Source organism: Anguilla anguilla, chromosome 4 (assembly GCF_013347855.1).
Source record: "Anguilla anguilla isolate fAngAng1 chromosome 4, fAngAng1.pri, whole genome shotgun sequence".
In the NCBI taxonomy this organism is placed as follows: Eukaryota; Metazoa; Chordata; class Actinopteri; order Anguilliformes; family Anguillidae; genus Anguilla; species Anguilla anguilla.
The window spans coordinates 11,395,638-11,415,065 of NC_049204.1; the positions used below are offsets into that span (position 1 = coordinate 11,395,638).

Here is a 19,428-nt window from a genome sequence, read left to right on the forward strand (position 1 = left end):
GGACAAACGGTGGCAACATATTTGTCTTTCAAAAATGACAAAAATTCCTGTATTTCAAACGGTACATACTTGAAATGAGTGATTCCGTTGAAATTCCTAATGCTTTTTTGATGGGAATATGACTTAAGGTTTATGGTATATGTTGCACAGCATCAGGTCAGGCCTATAGGCTGGATTAAAAAAAACCAGGCAGTAGTATGTTAACATACTAACATAGAGGACTGGACTAATGCTTCTAAATAACACATTTTTAATGATGGTGTAATTACAGTCTAAATGAGTGTTTATTTTAAGCAGAAAGGGCTGTTCATATCAACCGTTCATTTTGCTGATACCTCTGCCCGTCATTATACCTACGGGCTCAATTAAGTGCGAATCATTGGAATTGGAAACGCATCGTTCTGCTCACCCCATAGTCCTCGAAATGCGGACAATTACAGCAATAATCATATTAGTTTCTGATTAATTAAACACCGCAGTGGAACTGGCGTTCCAATTACCGTAATCGAATGCCGTTTTTTTAGAACGGGGAACGGTGGAGGGGAACAGTTTCCCTAGATCGGTATACAGCGTTATGTGGCAGCAAGGCATTTTTTCCCCCTCAAAATATCCTAATTAATTCCCCTGTCCCCAAAGGCCAGCCAGTTTTTAAAAAGATGCCTTTGCCTGCCTTCTTCTCGACAGAGGTGAGAATGGAGATAAAATGTATTTTCCTCTGATGAAGAGGAAAATACGTTTTTCTCAAAGGAGTTTTTACGTGCTCGCGATCTACTAACATAGAGGAGAAACATGTCAGAGAGTAGTAATGTTTACCCATTAATTTGCCTCTGGCATGATATAAATACTCTGTAGATTATTCCTGTCTGGAAAGAGATCCATAGGACTGTAATGTAGGCTAAGTGTAAGTAAATGCATTAATAAGTAAATGTGAAATAATGTATAAATGTGTTAGAGGCTAATATTATTTTATTCAGGAAAGTAGTTGGTGTGATGATGTGCTTAGTGGATTGTTTCACTGGGTTCTCTGAAAGTTGGCTGTGAAATAAATATACCGCTTACATTTTGGGCTCGGTGCATGACAACAAGAACTTGAAAGCTGACAGCAGTACTTGGTGTTTGGCGTAACTTTTCTGTGAGTTTCACACGTTGGGCTATACTTGGCAGCGGCAGCGCATCCACCTCCTGTTGCGGTAGAAGTGTCACCAGTCAGTCAAGGCTCCTGAGTAATGATCGCTTTTGACAGGTGGACTGAAAAAAGAGGAGGGAAATCAGAGGCCTGAACTGAGAAGTGCTCGTTATGAATGCATGGCGGGGATGTTTCCCTTTGAATGCCAGTTGGCTGGAGGAGCAGTGAGTCCCTCCCTGGTTCCTCTTGGCCCTGATTTCCCGCAGATGGGTGGGATTGCACCAGGTCCCTAATACCTGGGCTCAGTGAACCAGAAAAATAACATCTGTAAACTTTGACCCTCCCTTTACATCTGTGACGGGGGCGGGCGAAAACTCCAGGCGGCGCGGAGGAGGCGATCGAGCCGTGGCGGCGGCGGCGGCGGCGTTCAGACTTGCAGGAGCATCCCGTGCGAGGGCCGGTCCTCTCAGGGGGAAAGAAGGGCTTAGATTTTAAGCCCCGCTGCTTCTCCTCCTCCCCCCGTCCCTAGAAAGGCGAGCGTCAGAGCGCGGGGGCGAGCTGGGTTTCGACCCCCCCCCGCGCGCACTCGATAGAGCCAGTGCCGAAGGCTCTGTCTCGGCCGCGCCATCGACCTTTCGCTCCTTTCTAAACGTGTTGATTAAACAGGCAGCCTGTCTGGCCTTGGTATAAATTGAAATGACAGTATATATCACAGGGGGGGGAGGCTGGGCATGACTCATCGGAAGCCAAGGCCCCACGGCGGCACCGCGGGAAGGGCCGGTCCAAACGCTGATCCTCGTCGGTTAGTAATGAACAGCCACCGCAATCATAAGTATTTACGGGCTTCATCAGATAATCGTGCATAATTGGAGGCGTTACGCAAGATTATCCGATAAAACCCGTAAATACTTCTGATTGAGTTTTTGCCCATGAGAAAAATGAGAGGCTTGGCTGTGGTAAAATAGGAGGAATTCTCTTCCTGTTGGGGGATTTGCTCTGGAGATGTTTTTGTGCCTGAAGAATCTTTGGGCACTGCACCTTTTTCTGCAGGCAGCGTCGTTCCAATGCCGAGCACTTGATTGTTCTCGATTGTAGTGCTAAAAATTCTCAGGAATGGTGTCGTGTTAATGGAAGGACAAAAGACTGTTGTTTACCAGCAAAAAAGGGAGGGATTTTGAAAAGGAGGCATTGATTTCAGAAAAGGGGCATGTTTTCTTATTTGGCTGAAGTCATGAGTAGGCCTTTTAAACCACCTCAGGCATTAACACCCATCCCATGGTCCCGTAACGGAATACACCTGTCAGGTTCGACCACGTTCCTGATTTTTCACTGCCTCAGAGGTGACTTATTTGCTTTAATCGCTCGAAACGTATCTCTCCAAAAGGAAGCGCTGACAGTGATTCATTAGGGTGGCAGAGAGCTATCTTGCGTAAATTCTTGACAAATTTGCGGCGCCAAATGTTTTAATTAATCTCCGCTAAGCCTCTTGAAGTCTGATCAGACCCTCTCTCTCTCTCTCTCTCTCTCGGTGCAGAAGTGGAGCGATCCTTTTCTCACATCGCCAGTATAATTGAATTCACGTGGCGCGTTCATTATATTCTGCGGCTCGGGGGAGCCGCACGCTTAGGTGCAAATCGTAGCGGCGGCTGAAGTCACAGTGAAACCTCACAAGCAGGCGTTCAGCATATACTGCGTATGATCACGGGTCTCCAGGTAAAATGTCAAAATAAAAGTCATATTTTTGCGCGCTTGTGTTTGGATGGGGTTTTTTTTCTTTCTACCTGCTCTCTCTAATCAAAACTCGAGGGCCCGGAGCGTTCCAAGGTCAGGCGGCACCGCGGGAGCCGTGGTCAGGCGGGAGCCCTGGTTAAGCAGCGTGGAGACGGGGAAGGGCCCAGGAGAGGCCCTGGATCCGCGCGTGCCTCGTTCAGTACCTCTCCAGAGCGGGATTGGACCCAGAGATCAGGGCCAAACGCCCCCGGGCTCTCACAGAAGCTCCGCTCTGACTGCCTCGCTCTTTCTGTCCAAACCGAAATTACTCCGCATCGGTCTCTTCCCCCCCCCCCCCCCCCCATCGCGTAGTTTGGCTTTGTGGTATGAACTTTAGACTTGGGAGTAACCAAGCCCACTGCAGTCCCTGTGACCCCTGCTAAGCCAAACCCCTGGTTTGCCAGGACTTTTGCTAACCCAGGCGTATATCGCAATAATGACTGCCAAGTGATGAGAGTTTCCCATCACGTCCGTACACTCCACCATTACAACCTCCTAGGTGCCTCTGCAGCCCTCTCCTCCCTCTTCCAGTCTTCTTGCCTGTGGTCCCAGCGCAGTGGATGGTTTCCTCTTCTGGGAGGGGGGGGGGTCATCACATATACACTCAATGTTCTCTGAATAATCCATGAGCGGCTTCTTTGCATTATGTTAGCACTGTAGATTAATGTCGGTTAGGAGAAAGGGAAATGACCATTAGGGCTCTGCTGGTCCTGAGCGCCAGCCGTTGTCAATATCGGCGTTATCTACGGCTCCTTCGTGCTAATCGATCTCGGGGGGCTTCAGGAGGGACGTCTCACGGCTGTTGTGGAGCGACGCGGCCGTTTACGGACTCGAGCGCGTGGGTTCATCACGGTCGATTGATCAGCTTCTAAACGTCTGTAACAAACAAACAAGCCCAACAATAATTAATTGGACAACTAACAGTGTAACGGTTAACTGTACACCTGTGAAATTTCGTCCATATAACCCTCTGGTGACTAGACGTGTCGTAGTGTGTGAACATTACAAACCTGTTTTGCATTCCTAACAGTTCAGTTCCTGTTCAGTTTGTGTAGGCCATGAAGCATTTACAGCAATGTTACTAACGCTTTTGCCATACTGTGGCTGGGCGATAAATCTGATTGGCAGTTTTTGAATGTTTTTTTTTTTTTTTTTTTTTCCCAAACGTGATGCGAACATCACCACCAGTATCAATTGTGTGACCGCGACTCAGCAGCCGTGTGATCATGTAATAATGTGTTTTTGTCAATCACATGGGAGCTGCAAGACCTTGCTGTTGATTGGATGTCATATGAACACCCAGTAGATAGGTATTGTTTTTTTGTTTTTTTTCCCCCCTCCCCCCCCCCCCTGAAGCAATTCACGTGGCCTCTGAAGTTTGGATCTTCACTGCCGCGGCTGGTATGTTAAAGAAAAAAAAAAAAAAGACAAAAGAAAGTCGATCCCGTTGCTTGGGGGCGATGATTGTTGTTGTGCTTAAAAAGCATTTGATTGTTGTTGATGCGGGTTAGCGCCCAGCCCTGCTGCTAAGGCTTCATGTTTTCCAAGGCCTGGTACGCCATTTCGTGTTTTGCGTTCAACAGAAAAAAACGGGCTGCGGAGTCTCCGCTGGGCTTTGTTGCAGCTTTAAAAAAAGAGGGTGGAACTGACGGGCGGCACTGCGAGCACTGGAAGGAAGAGACTCTCACGAGGAATGTGCATTTGAAAGTGGTACCTGACCTGTTTCTGGAGATGTATTGGATTTTGAATTGAGTTGTATGTGCTTACGAAGGTCAAGTGTACAACAGAGGATGCACAAGAGTATTCATTATTTGGTGCAGCTTTTTTTTTTATTTTTCTTTACTCTTGCTGCTCTTTTTTTTTCAGGTTTCTGACAACGCGGTGTCCCTTCCCCTTAAGGTTGGGTTGCACTCCCCCACCCCTCCCTCAATGGTGGCTCACACACAGATCCCTTGGGTTCTAATATTGACCTTTTTGAAAATAGCAGTCAGCATGTCAATGTGTTTTTTTTGCCACAACCCTCTTTTCCCTGATCTCTTTACTTTCTACACTTTTTGAGCCTCCAAAGCGGCCTTTCCTCATTGCAAATACAGTATTTTGATTATTTTCTGCGTGTATTTTAAACATGTCTGTGTTCACAAAAGGAGCGGACTTTATTAGAATGCACAGCGCGGTAGCAGGCTATATTTAGAGACCTAACTCACTAGATTTATACAGTACGTATCATTCTGTGCGATTCAGTTGACCCATATTGAATTCATATCCTCTCTTGGCACATAGTAATTTGTATATAAAGCAATACAAATGGAAATAACAATATTTTCATGAGAATGCAGCTCACATTGTATAAATATTGATAGCAGTGTGACAGAAGAAACATCCCGGGCAAGTTTAAGTGATATTTTCAAATCTACCAGGTTTTATACCATGCTTGTGGAGACTTCAAAAACAGCATTGCTTCGAACACAAATGCACTGGGGAGAATCCATTAAAGGATTGTGATGCTTTCTGGCCTTAAACCGTTGCAAATACCTGAAAAAAAAATTATACATGATTCACAAAGCACTCGCAATAGGTTGAAAGCGCATGCAACTGCACTAACAAGGACATAGCGACACAGCACGCCATCTGGATCATACATGAATTGTGGCATCTGTATAAATTTCAGCACCGGAATGGCATTTATTTATGCAAACAGGGCTCAATACAGGGCATGTCCAATTCACAAGTGATGGTTGCAAATTACTACTCACAAACAAGACCATGTCAAAACCTAGCATATGGCTGGACCGGCTGACCAATGGTGTGACGTCATAACTCGGCCGACCAATGGTGTAACTTCATCACTCAACTCAGTCGGTCACAGACATTCGCGTTTGTAGGGCTGGCCCCGCTGTTGTGATTTTTTAAATGCGAGATCTGGCAGCACAGTATACACGTGCAATGTGTGAACTTGCCAATGTCCGTGGCAGCTGTCATAGCTGCTAGACAAAGACACCACTAACATGCGAGCAAAACTCTCATAGATTATTTGTCATTACAGGCATACTAGATTTGCTTGACGACAGAGATGACATTAAGCATGTCCCCTGTTGTAATTTAAGTGTGCTATTTCATTCTACTGAGACAAATATTTAGACAACTCCAATAACCATGTTACTTTAATAAAAATCATTCATTTGATGGTCTGATTCTATAATTGAGACAGTAAGTTGTTCCTAGAAATTATTTAATACTGAACAGACCCATTTGCTGATCGTTCAACCAATGTAGTCTGTGACTTTTTAAGTCATTGTTATTCCTGCATCATGATTTTTCTGCCGAATTAAAATGTATCCCATGCAAAATGACGGCCAAGTTTCCAATTAATGTTATTGAATCAGCGCTTGGGTGTGAGAATAATCGGCCATTTTTCTTAATCAGTGTATTTGGACACCAACTTGAGCACTGTTGTTCTCAGACAACTGAGACTAGGCGCAGCCTCGAACGTGAACTACGGCAGCACATAGAATGAAAGTTGGGACACCTCTCGCTTAAATTAGAGGCCTGTCTCGTGAAGGCTGATCCCGATAGCCAAAACAGAATGTTTTTCAGCTAAAAATGTGACCCATCTTTGTACTTGTGAACTGCCTTTACTATTCAGGTGTGGTTTCCCAGTTGCTGTAGCGAATTGATCAGTAATGTGGCGCGGATAGCGGTCGCAGCTGTCGTGAAAAAAGCAGCCGTAGCTATGCGTTTTTTTTCTTGGTGGATCTACCCCGTGGAGTTTTATGGCAAAGTGTTTCAGAACAGCTGTTGTTACCCACCGGAAAAAGTGTCCAAGAGACTTGGGCACCTCGCTGAAACGCAGTCCTCTGGTAGGAAACCTGCTCCTTGGTGGTCTGTGACACGCCTGCTATGGAGGTGAAAAGGAGGCCTCTGGGCCCCCTCCCCTCGCTGTTCGGCTGATGTGTGTCAGTTGGGGGTCGCTGCCTCATGACTAGCTGAATCAGAGAGCCTGTGGGCCACGCGATGCTGTTCACGCACTTGTCGGGGAGGAGAGGGTGGCCCCGCCTCATCTGGGCCCCCCCCCCCCCCCCCGGTGCCCGTCGAGGCCTCCCGCGCGAGCGCTGCGGTACGCCCACATCGCTAGCGTAGCGCCCGCGGCGGCGTTTACAGTCGGCTGCCCTGTCTCCACGGCAACCGCACAAATACACAGACCGGGGCCCGAGCGGCAGGGTGGCCGGAGCCGTTCAGTCAGCTGTTTCCATTCGCTTCACATAAAAGACGCGGCGATTGTTTCCGATTTCAGGGCGGCTTTGCGAGACGTGGGAAAGAAGGCGCTCGCGGAACAGCTGACGGCACATTTAGCATTGACTGCCATATTTGTCAGGATTTCTCGTTTATTTTTTCGCAGCGTTCGAGCTGCTGATTTTCAGCTGGACAAAAGGCTGCTGAAGGGAAGCCTTGAAATGAGAGTGGCTGTGGCAGCCATTTTTATTTATTTATTTTTGGCCTGGGACCATTTACTTGCATCTGCGCTCATTTTTCAGATGTTTTATGTACATAACTTAGATTCTGCCTATTGTGTTAGTTGCTTTCACAACGAAATGGGTGTTTTCTTACATCAGGGTTACATAAATGCCCTGTACAATCCCTTCAGAAATATTGTCCAGGAACAACAGAGATGTGTAGTATTTCATATAAATGAAATACTACACATCTCTGAAACTTTAGCACGTGCTATTGTTGTTACGCATAAAGGTCACTGCACTTAGAGAGGTGTACCAAAAAGCATGAGAGAGCCTACAGTCACTCAGGTAGCATTTCACAAAGAACCTGAACCCCTCCATGCCCCGCCCCCGTAAGGTTATGTAAGTGTTAGTCTAACTTGTTATAGCGTAGGTCTGCTCTCATTCGCGTACGTCTGCTCTCATTCCTCTCAGTGTGAGTGGGCATGTGCAGTCGTTACCGACCCTCCCCCACTGAGATTGCGAGGGTTTGGTGTCCCCGTTGCGCTCCTGCGCAAGGTTAGCATTGATGTGCCACCAACCTCTCCAAAGAAGAAGGAAAAATCCCAAAGGCGTGTTCCGTACTCCAGTAACTCACCTAATGGATTGTTTTCTTTTGAACTGTCGTGTTTTTAAACACTCTCTCTCTCCGTCTCCTTGTTTTCTTTTCCACAATCCTGCTTAACCATGAGAAAAGCTCGCCTGTTTGTTTTGGTATCTCTGTCTTAGCTGCAGGTGTTTTGTCTCGCTCTCACCTGCCCCCTGCCTGCCCCCTCTCCTGCAGCCAGGAGACGTAAACGTCTAGCACATCGGGGTTTTTTGCTTCAAAAAAAACCTGAAGGGGAACACTGCATCTGTGGGTGTTGTTCTTTTCACAGTTCAGGGCTAGTGTCGACCTGGACTTGTCCGCTCACTCTATCTTGGAAGAACTGGCGGCAGGACGTTCGCGGGATGCGGAGATTGATGCCTGTCAGCGAGATTGCTTTCGAACGGAATCCTGTTACGATAACCTCCTCAGCGACGCTCAAAAGAAAAAAAAATCCGACCCGGCTGTCTTTGGGAAGCCTGCGCTCGTTCTTTGTCTGTTCAGGTCAACGCAGCCCGAAAGGTAAACAGCGCTAAAACAAACACGCAAGCCAGTCGGTCGGGTTATAAGTTCCGTTATTATAACCAAAGGCCGCCGTTCTCGGACGAGGGCCTTCGCACGCACGACCGATTCGCTGTCGATCGTCGGCGGATTTTCGTTCCGCCAACACCGTGTTTGCGCTCATGCCGGTTTTTTAAAATTTTTGCAGAGGGACCAGGCGCGCGGAGGCGGGCCGTACCCAGAACGGATGAGAGCGGTAAAGCACTTCCGGCCGGGCCCCGGAGTGAACGCACGTGGTTCAGCGTCGTGATATTTTTTCGCGGGATGGGGGCCCCCTCGTCGCAGTCCGGGCCCCTTTTTTTTTTTTTTTGTTGTAATTACAGCCATCCGTCATCCCCCCCGCGGCACGTGCTCGGAGAACACCTAAGCTCCTTTTTCCTTGTCAGAACCGAATCCGCCCAGAATTACGGGGCTGATTTTCAGTTCTGTACACGTAACGAGTCCTCCGTTCCATGTCAGAGAGCTGGACCTGTGTAGTAATTGAAGTGCCGGGCTGATCGATCGCGGGTAATATCCCCAGCTGGCCCCTCGCACAAGTTAATTCTGCAGTTTGCCGGAGTCGAACACAGCTGTGCCCACGCTCTAACTTACACACGTCGTTTGAATGTTCCTGTTTTTAATTTGCCTAACGTAAAGTGTGTTTTTTTTTTTTTTTATGTTATGCAGTCATGTCGCAAGTCACTATTCCAATGCAGTTCCTCGGTTATCTTGTTAAAACAAAATGGCAGGTGGAACGTTTCTTTGTTTCAGTTTCGTTAGCGATGTCTTACATCTTGCTTTGTTTTCCCGTGGGGGAGAGACTAACCGTGGCGCGGTGATGAGGCGCTGGCAGGTGTGTGTGAGATCGGAGGGGGTAGGCGGGTCAGCGTCAGCAGGGCCCTGATTAGACCCGCATCGCCGCTGTCGCGGGTCCCGTCTCTTCGCTAATTAGAGCTGACGGGAAGGCCGGCACGCGCGGCTCCAACCCAACCTCTCCTCTCCACCTCTCTCCACCCCTCTGCTCTCCACCTCTCTCTCCCCCTCTCTCTCCCCCCCTCTCCCGCCCAGCACGGCTCCTCTACCCTCCACCTCCCCTCCCTCTTCTCGCGGCTCCACCGAAGGCGGTGCCGGCGCATCCTGCCACGTCTCCGTCCTGCGTCACGACGCTCATGACCTTTTCCGCCAAATCGAGGACCCTGCGGTACCCGCCGGCGTCGGAAACGGAGCGGGGAGAGGAGAGGCGTTTTCGATCGGGCCCGGCCGGATGCCCTCCCCCTCCCCCTCCGGCCCGCTCGTCACCGCGGCCCGCGGTAATGAACACATCTCTGTTCGCCGGGAGGCTCGAAATGTCGGCTACCGACAGCCTCTCCCTCCCCCCGTCCCCTTCCCCGCACGGCGCGTGTGAAAGGTGGATTCTGGCACGGGTGCGGTCGGAGGGGCCCCGGCTCCTGGCAGGGCGGCCCCCCGTTAAAACCGGCCCTCGTACTTCACGAGCCTGTCGGCCTGTCAGAGCCCCCGCTTTGCGTCGCGCCGCCCGTTCGGCGTTAAAGGAGACGTCGCGCTGAACTGTCAGCGTCGGCGGAGCGGCGGTGATAAACCGTGAGGCTCCGGGGCACGCAGCGCGTCTTAAGGAGACGAGATCCAGACCCCTCCGAAAGGAAAACGACAGCAATTACCCGTCCTCCTCCTCCTCCTCCTCCTCCTCCTCCACCGAAGGTCTGCGCGAGGAGGTGGCGGGTTCTGGAACACCGAGCACCGTGGCCCCCGGGGGGGAAAAAAAAAAGGGGGAAATGGCGCGGCGAATCCTAATAACCTGTCGCGCGGGAAACCAGAGCGAGATAGAGAGAGGGAGGGAGGGAGGGAAGGAGGGAGAGAGAGAGAAAGAGAGAGAGAGACGGTGGAGGGGGAGGGGGAGGAGGGGTCTTCGCTTCAGAAGGAGGGCTGGAGGTTTAAAGTTTAAAAACGAACGCTCCAGAAACGCGTCCCGGCGATTGCGGAGCAGCGACGCTCGCCCGGGGGGGGGCGGCGCGCGACCAGCTGTTTTCGGAAATCCCTTTCTCCGGGGAGGAGGGCGCGGGAGGATTCGCGTCGACTTTTTGACTTTTTTGTTTTCGTTCATTGTTTTCGGAGGCGCGCTCAGTCGAAGCGCACGCTGCGTGCGCCGCGAAGGCTTCCGGAACGGAGAGATCCCAGATTTTAAGCTATCTGCCATCTGCGCCGGCGTTTATCTGCGGCGACAGGCCTGAAACCGCCTCGCGCCCGCTAGCGCTTTCCCGCGGACGCCGCGGATGCGCCGGCCCGATAAAGAAGCAATTAAGCCGCCGCTTTTTAATAGCAATCTCTTATTTAAGATCCCCCGCTGTTCTTGGAGTGTCCCTGTGACATTGGGGAAAATCATTCTTTATTTCTTCCCGTTCCTCCGTCGTTGTCGTTGTTGCAGAAACTTTTATTTTCTCGTAGGTCGTCCTAAGTTTATTTTGTTTGTCTTTAACTCTTTTTGTATGCCCGCGCCTCTCTTCATTTTGTCCCCGATTGCCCTCTCTCTATCACCACCCCGCCCACCCCCCACCCCCCACCCGCCATCCACCCACCCGCGGATGGCGCCCTGCGAGCCGTGCCTTACTTTTGACCCTCGCGCTTCTGTACCGTAAACACGTTCATCTGATAAGCCGCTCGTATTACGGCAAATAAGCCTCCTCTTGCATGATTTACCATCCCGGGGGAACAATGGCTTTATTGTTTTATACAGCAGGTTGGCTCCGACGCTCCCTCTCGGTCGCGGTGGTTGAGCGCGTACGCTCTTGGCGCCTGGCACCTCAGCCGCCGCCCGCGTCCTCGGCAGGTCTCCGCCTTCAGCAGGCCGGGCCGCGCCCCACCATACCCCCCCCCCCCCCCCCCCACCATCGTCCATCGTCACCGCCGCAGCTGCCCGCCAGCACTTAGCTCTGCGGTTAGCGTGGCTGTTCGGTCGGCCCTGCAGCTCATGTTGCCAATAAGGGACCCTCCTGAGGAAAAAGGCATTCCTGTCTCTGTTCAGGTATAACAAAACACCTGTCCTTGTGCCGTATGCGGGGGAACACCCTTAGCACAGCGAAGGCCCCCCCCCCCCCCACTGTCGCATTCCCCCCCCCCCCGTCCGCGCATTGCTAAGAGAGCTGCCTGGGCTGTTTGTACCGCCTCTTAAAGGGAACACGTGTAGCTGGCGAAGGCTTTCTCCTGCGTTGTGTGTAAACACCGACAAACAGAGCGGCACAAGGGAGACGTCTTCAAAGGCCGGGGATTCAAACAGCAGTCGTTAAAGGCTTATTGGAAGCTTCCAAATTTACTCTGTTATATAAGCTTGAGTGTGTGTGTGTGTGCGTGTGTGCGTGTTTGTGTGTGTGTGTGTGTGTGTGTGTGTGTGTGTGTGTGTGTGTGATGCACCGGCATCTGTGAGCCTGTCTTTGTACGTGCGTGTGATTTTCTGTTTATGTGTGCATAGCTGTGTCTGTGTTTGTATGAAAGAGAGAGCGGGAGAGAGAAATTAGCAATGCTAATTGAGGATATCAAGTGAAGGTCACAAGTTTGCTCCGTGTCTGAGAGTGGTGGGCGGGGGGGGGGGGTTAGCTGCAAGCCATGACACTCCTGGGTTTTGATGTCACGCCTCTCCTCTCTGTGTCTGATTTCCGGGTGACATCCTCAGGCCTGTCGGTGGAGCTGTAGTAAAGGGGGACGGCGTGACCATCTGCGTCAGCGCTTGTTTTGGCTCCGTTTGGGGCGAAGAAGACAGCCGCGAAGCGCGCGGCTAATACTCTCACACGTGCTCTGACAACGCGGGCGTACCGTTCGCAGGCGGCTCAGCGCGGAAAAAAAAACGCGTCCTCTTCTTCCCTCACGGCCTCATCAATTACACCCCCCCCCCCTCCCCGAAAGGGTCACCTGGCCGTGGTTCTCGAGGTAGGTAATTCGTCGCTCGGTCTTCGCGATGCGAAGACGACGCGCGGGTCCAAAGAATTTGCTGCGATGAAGTCGTGACTGGAAACCAATGTCACGGACGTCGGGTTCTCATAAGCCGCCTCATTTGAATTCTCCTCCGTTTGAACTGTGCATCTCCTTAATGGACATCAGACCCGAATTCTATAACCATTACAGTTTCCCCTCTCTTCCTGGCCATCTCATACCCCCACAGGCCTTTTCCCCTCGCTGTTGGAATTAATCCGTGCGACTCTAAAACCGGTGGTGGTGTTGATCGCGGTATTTCATCCAGGAGCCACCCGTGGGTTATTCATCCATTCCTTTCAGAGGCCAGATAAACTCTCATTCTCATTCTCCTTGAAGACCTGTCTCCCCCCTCCCCCCTACTCTGCCATTACCTGCAAAAGGTTAATTGTAGCTCTTTTTTAATTTGCAACAGAGGGAGATCATCTGCTCCTATTTTACAAATTGGAAGGGTTTGAGGAGGAAGGTTGGGAGGTTTTTAATGGAGGATGACAGCTTTGATGCTTTCCACAAATTCTGTGAGGAGAGTCGGTACTCCCCCGCCACCACCCACCCCCCCACCCCCCCCCACCCCGCCCCAGGCGGCGGCTCGGGAAAACAACAGATGTGCCATTAATTAAAGCGTGGCGTCCTGAAGGCAAACATGGGGCGGAAGAGCCAATCGGAGACCTCGACACGCATGCTGAAACTGCCCTCTGGGGGGGGGGGGGGTGTGCCCGCGACAGGCCTGCCCCCGAATGCCTCTTACGGCCAATGTAAACGTAATTAAGCGGGGAGCGCCAGGGCTCGGCCATATTTTCCGGGGGGGGGGAGAACGGAACGCCGTCAGCTCAACAGCTGGTTCCAGCAGCCCACCGCAGTCCGTTCCATAATGCGCTCTCTCTCATAATGACTCTCGCTTCATTAATCTGATATTTATCTGTTTTTGTTCAGATTAGCTGGCGGAGCATGCAGACAAGGAGCGCTCCTCCAGCACCGATTCCCAAAAGTTACTTAGTCTTGTAGATTCCGCATAGATTGATGTCCAGCTGTTTTTAATTTAATTTAATTTATTTTTCTAGTCGTTCATAGGAGGTGAGGTTTGGGGTAACATTTTGGAAAATAGTTAAATTATAAATGGTTAATAAATTAATAACAGTATCATGCATTAGAATACGACTGTGAATATTGTGATGTTAAGGTGCAGGAAGCTTGGGCAGATTGAGAGTATATAAGGTTGATGTGTGCGCTGTTGAGAAGGATTGCAAATAATTACAAGTATTGATACTATTGAATTCCTCAGCAAAGAAACCTGGCTTCCTTCATATTTTACTATTTATATTACACTCATATTTATTCATGTGTGACATCAGTAATGTAGTGCAAAGGAAAGTAATGTAGTTATTCTTCATTAGTTATGTAATGTAGTTATGTAATTAAACTACATTTCTGAGTTTTGGGCTACTTTGTTCGCACTAGCAGTCTGAACACCTCTGGTTTAGCTGTTGGGAGACGAAACACTGCTGACAATAAACGCTTTGCTCTGTTCATCAGAATTCCCAAAAGTCATCTAATCTCTTCCAACCAGTCGTCATATCAGAAATATTCCCTTCTAGTGACGGATTCTGTGGGAAATATGTCTCTCTGTAACTGATGCTCAGCCACAGACTCCAGGCTCGCTTATCAGCGCCAGAATGAGCAGAAAGTTAGCCTTGTGAAGTTTTTCCGAGACTTTTCTCTCCCCTCAGGAGACTGGAGAGCAGAGGAAGTGCAATAATCTTTGGTGTAATGTGTCCTCCTCTTGATGCAAAGGCTTGACTCGCTGTCCATGTGAAAAAAAAGCACCACAAAGGACTGCTGCATCCTCCCAACAAGCAACAGATTCCGTTACGCTGGCACGTATTCTCCATCTCCGCTCAGCTGCATGCACGCTTTTAGCCATCTCGAGATGGAGAGAGAAAGCGAGTGAAAGAGCAAGAGCAAGAGAGAGAGAGAGAGAGAGAGAGAGAGAGAGAGAGATGCCCTCACTGTCGGCTCTGACACGCACACAGCGTCGAGGTCAAAGCAGAGCCGTTGGCTGGTGCACTACTCTCGGTCGCCAAGCCCAGCTAACACACGCATTCCTCACCCTGCTCCCCCCCCCCCACTTCCCACTCCCGTCTTACAAAATGGCGTCCCAGTCACGGCCGAACGTGATCCAAACACCGCATTCGTCACACGTTTCTCCTCCTTCTATCTTTCAGCCGTCAATCAGGCCCAGCATCAAAAGGCATACTTTGCGTGAGGTGTAGGCCAGCATTTTTAAAGAAAAAAAAAAAAAAAGAAAAAAAAAAATCACCACCTCAACTACATCAGCAGGAGGTGTCGGTAATAAATTTCACGTGTAGGCAGAGAAGAGCGGCTCGTGTCAAGCTGTGAGAGAGGCTGCTCGGCAGGATTGCATAACACAGAACCCGTAATAAACCACTTTACGACGCCCGTCGCCGACTGCAACCGGCAGCATATGTGTCCTTGCAGAGTAGGGTTTTTAAAATTTAAATAAGGGTTTCTTTTATATGAGAATGTGGAATTTTGTGTGTGTTCTGTAAAAGAGAGGCAGCTTGGACACATTTTGATTTTGTCTCACGTTCCATTGCACGCTGGGAAAACGAGATCGCCCGAGTCCCCCCCACCCCCCCACCCCCCCGGATGACAACGCAATGACAAAGAGCGGCAAACTTTGGCAGGCGGAGTGACGGGAGCGGAGAGACGGGACATGTCGGAACTCCCTAATTTTTTTTCTGACTGACAGCCTTTGTGCGTACGGATTAGGCTGGTGGGATGGGGTGGGGGGGTGGCGGTAATCCCCAGGTTTGGAAATTCCTCCACGTAGCGGAGACAAGGTGGACTCCTTTCTTTTTTTTTTTTTTTTGCCGGCGACACTGTAATTCCGCCCGACAAATAGTTTGAGGGTGAGATAATGCGCGAGCGTGCCATCGCCGTGCGTTCACAAGCGCTCGACGCTCGCATCCAGTTTCAACCCCAAAGAAGAAAAAAAAAAAAAGTTGACGTATGTAGCCGACTTAAGTGCAATTACTCGGCCTGTTGTTAAGAATGCTACTAATGCAGTCTTTGGAGCTGTTAGCTATCAATTCATCGCCTGAAACCTCACGGAGAGTATAGGGTTTCAGGCCGGGCCGGTGTTTTTTTTTTTCTCTCTCACCCTCCTCTCTCCCCTTCACAAATAGGAATATGGACATGTTCTTTTTTAACCCGTCAGAATAAACAAAAGGCTTCTCTGAAGGGAATTCTTTGGGAGGTTTGTCTGCATTTAAAAGCCTTGGGAAAGAATGACATTTTTGCTGCTTCGTTGCGTGTCAGCTATGCGGACCGTCAGTGCCTTTGATATGTGGGTCACAAGAGTCTTTTTTTTTTTTTTTTGGTGCCTCCAAAAAGAAAGGTCTTTGGGTTCTTCCGCGCCCTTGAAATATTTAAGTGACAGTAAAGACTACAAGACCCGTGTAACCCAATGCATGTCTCATGACATTTACTCCATGAGTAAAAAGCCAATGAAGCTTGCGGCATTTTCAATGTGTTGGAGAATACATGCGTTGAGGAACACGGGAATTGCATGACCTCAGTGGAGTCGCCGTGGGACCTCAGTGGAGTCGACGTGGCTGTTACGCACTTGTTTGTGAGAAGGAATTGATGAAATGTGACTGAATATGTCCTGTCATTGCCACAGACCTTTATTTGTCATTCCCTGTCCAAGCGTAGAGAGTGTCAGCCTGACAGGATATGGGGCGCGGAACGGAAAGGTGAAGCACCTCGGTCCGTCGCCACCTGGTCCTCCGGTAATGACATCACTGTTTCTGCGCGGAGGGAGCTGTTGGTGGACGGTGGGAACCGTTCGTCGAAATCATTTTACGGCCTTAACGTTTATCCCTGTGAAATTATCGGCGTTAAATGAGGAACTGGTATCGCTATCTACCTTTGACTGTGTAACTCCAGGAACTGTGTCAGCGTAAAACTGTTGGACTTTGCATCCAAATAACTGGTCATAACTCTGTAAGGTTTGGGAATGGTTATTGTAAATGACAAGCATGAGTGAGTTCCAGTGAACTCTGCACAACAAACCATTTTTTTATTGTGAAGTATCAGATTGAAGGAATAGCTTGTTGTGGATTTTTGTTGCATAATTTTGAATGATAGTAATCGCAACCTTTGTCCTTTTTGTTTTAGCAAAACAGATCTGAGATTATGTAATGCACAGCAGTGTATATCATTGTGTGATTAGTAAATGCGATTACTGTCAATTGTGGCATCTGTATGTTGCATTCTAATTTAGTGATCATCAGCTGCCTTTAAAAACTTTGATATTAGATGACATTAGAAATATAGTTGAGTTATAAATTGGTCTATTTTAATGTAGTGAAGATACATTTTATATCAATCCCTTGCTTTCAGTGCAGGAATGCATGTAATATATGTAAATTATTTTAGTTATGGAAAAAATTGGGTACTGCGATAACTCTCTCTCTACACAGCCATGACAATTATGCATTCTAGCCCAGTTGTAAGAGCGTAGCCTCTGAGCTATACAGTTGTGTTTTAAAGAGCTCGTCCAGTCCTGGCACCGCATCGACACCGAAGCTGCGCGAGCTTAAAGAAGTCCCGATACAGCGCGTCTCAGCGTTCTCAGGCGTAACCGAGCCGATCTGAGTGAGCGGAGCCGGCGTGGCGCCGATGATGTCACGCTAGCAAGCCGCTCGTGCGACGGCGAACGGCGAGAAAACGAAATCCTCCGGCGAGCCGCAGGCGCTCCGAGGTCTCAGGCTCTTCCCCGTCCGCCGCGGCGAAAAGGGGGCGTGCCGACCGGCTCGCGTAATAACCCCCCCCCCCCCTTCTCGCCGTCTTAATCTCGCCCTCCCTGCGTCGCTGGCTTGTTCTGGGCCCTGTATTGGAGGGCCGCCCAGTCCCTCGCCGTGCCTTTGGCTTGAGCTCGCGTGTTCAGGGGGAACGCGTCGCCAGTGGTGACCGGGGGGATCCTTCTGCAGACGCACTTACTGTAAGAACCCCAAGACGAGTGTGTTGGGGGAAAAGCGTTGGGGGAAGTGTGCGCATGCGTGTTTGTTCAGTCACCTCTGTCTGTGTCACCTTGTGTGGGCCTGTGCATTTGTTTAGGCCTGTGTGTCTGGGCCCTCTGTTAAATGAATGCATTTGGCCTATGTGAAGAAACACCCAAAGTATTATGAAACTCCACTATTCAGATTTCAAAGATGCATGCTGGGAGAAATTCTCTAGCGTGCCGCAGTTTCTAATTGGTTTGCTCTCTGCTCTCTTTGAGTGGAAAGATGGATCCGTCACCACCGGCTTGTCTCTGGAACAGGGTGGCTGTTATTAAATTAACTCACATCATGCAATAAGGCTCCAGATGTGGAATGCGCTTTTTGGAATTGGAAATGCACCAGTTTGAATTGAAGCCCCAGGTTTTTGCGTGGGTTTAGCCAAGGCCAAATGCGGTTACACATCTGTTATCACCCATGCGCGGTGCCCGGGAACCAACGTGTCGTTTTGACCGCACCGCTGCACCTTACAGGCTCGCGTTTTCAGACTCAAAGCACCAGAGAGCGAACGGCAGAGTTTCTGAATCGTAAACAAATCGTGCGCATGCTAATATATACATGCCATTAGAATTATTCGCTTTTCAAATGGGGAAATCAAAATTGAAACTCGGTAGAAAATGCGTGCATGTGGGAAGAGAGAATTTTTCATTCTGACAGACACTGATATCTGATGCAGGGTATTAGTAATATCCTTCCCTTCGGAAGGATTATGTAAATGTTAATTTTTATTTATTTTTGTTTTCGCTAATAGGCTTCAACATTCCATCGGTGTCACTGTAATCATACGGCTTATATCTTGCTGCTTATTTTTTATTATTTTTTTTTTTTGCCTGCCAGATATTAAATGGTAAGCTGCTGCTATGCTGTTCGGATATTGTTATGAATTTTTTTGACTTCATCTGCGTAAGCGTGTACGCGTGTACGTGCGCACGTGAGCGTGTACCTGTCAGGCTGCGGCCGCCCCGTGTAAAGGGAGAGCTGTCAATCAAACGGACCGCGTGCCGTGCGAATCGGCGTAACCGTGAACAGGCCCGTCTGCGCAAACGTCCCCGCTCCTGCCATGCGCGGTTGCTGTCAGATGTCATTTTCAGCACAGCGACCGCTCGGCGCGAGAGAAACCGTCGTGCGGAAGAGCTCCCCCCCCCCCGCGCGCTTGTTGCCGACGGCAGCGCGGTCTGAACTGCCGTCGCCGCGTCCTCCGGAATCGGGTTACCGCCCAACGCAGCCTGCGACTCGCATCAGTGTCAGATTGCTCCCTCTCATCGATTCCAGGCGGCTAGCTCCCCCAACCCCCCTCCCCACCCGCCCCTCACCCGAAGTGGCATCGCCCGGGCCGGCGCTCCGATTGCACCGCTTTGTCACCGTAAACACCGCGCGCCCGTCGAGGCACTGGGCGGCTCGATCCGCGCGGCTCGGCGGCCTCCGCCGGCACCCGGACGCCTTAACTCTCCTCTCGGGGAGAAGGCTCGCGCCAGCCGCGCTTTCGGATGTTCGCACGCGCCCTTTCTGCCGAATCTTCCCTCCCTCCCTCCCGTTAAAGGGGGAACGCAGGCTCCCGAACGCTGAGTCGCGCTTCGTTTGTTTTCCAGCCGCCCGCGCCGACGAGCTCTGGCTACGGAACTTCAGAGTTAGTTACTTCTGCGCGCAACGGGATAGCGAACGCGGGATTTCAGCTATCGATTCCATTTCGCCTCATGAATAATTTGTCAGGGCTCATGTTTGACCGCACTTAGCCCAGCAGACGATCCGGGTTGGAGAGGGGGAGAGAGAGAGAGAGAGAGAGAGAGAGAGAGGGATTTTATGCAGGGAAAGGGCCAGAGCAATGAAACTGCTCTCAGGGGTACCCTACCATGC

At 50.1% G+C, this 19,428-nt stretch overlaps 1 protein-coding gene across 21 annotated transcripts in view; it reads left to right on the forward strand.

Moving 5' to 3' along the window:
• Positions 1-19,428, forward strand: part of ptprfa (protein tyrosine phosphatase receptor type Fa) — a 226,059-nt gene that overhangs the window by 111,448 nt on the left and 95,183 nt on the right. The window lies entirely within an intron of this gene.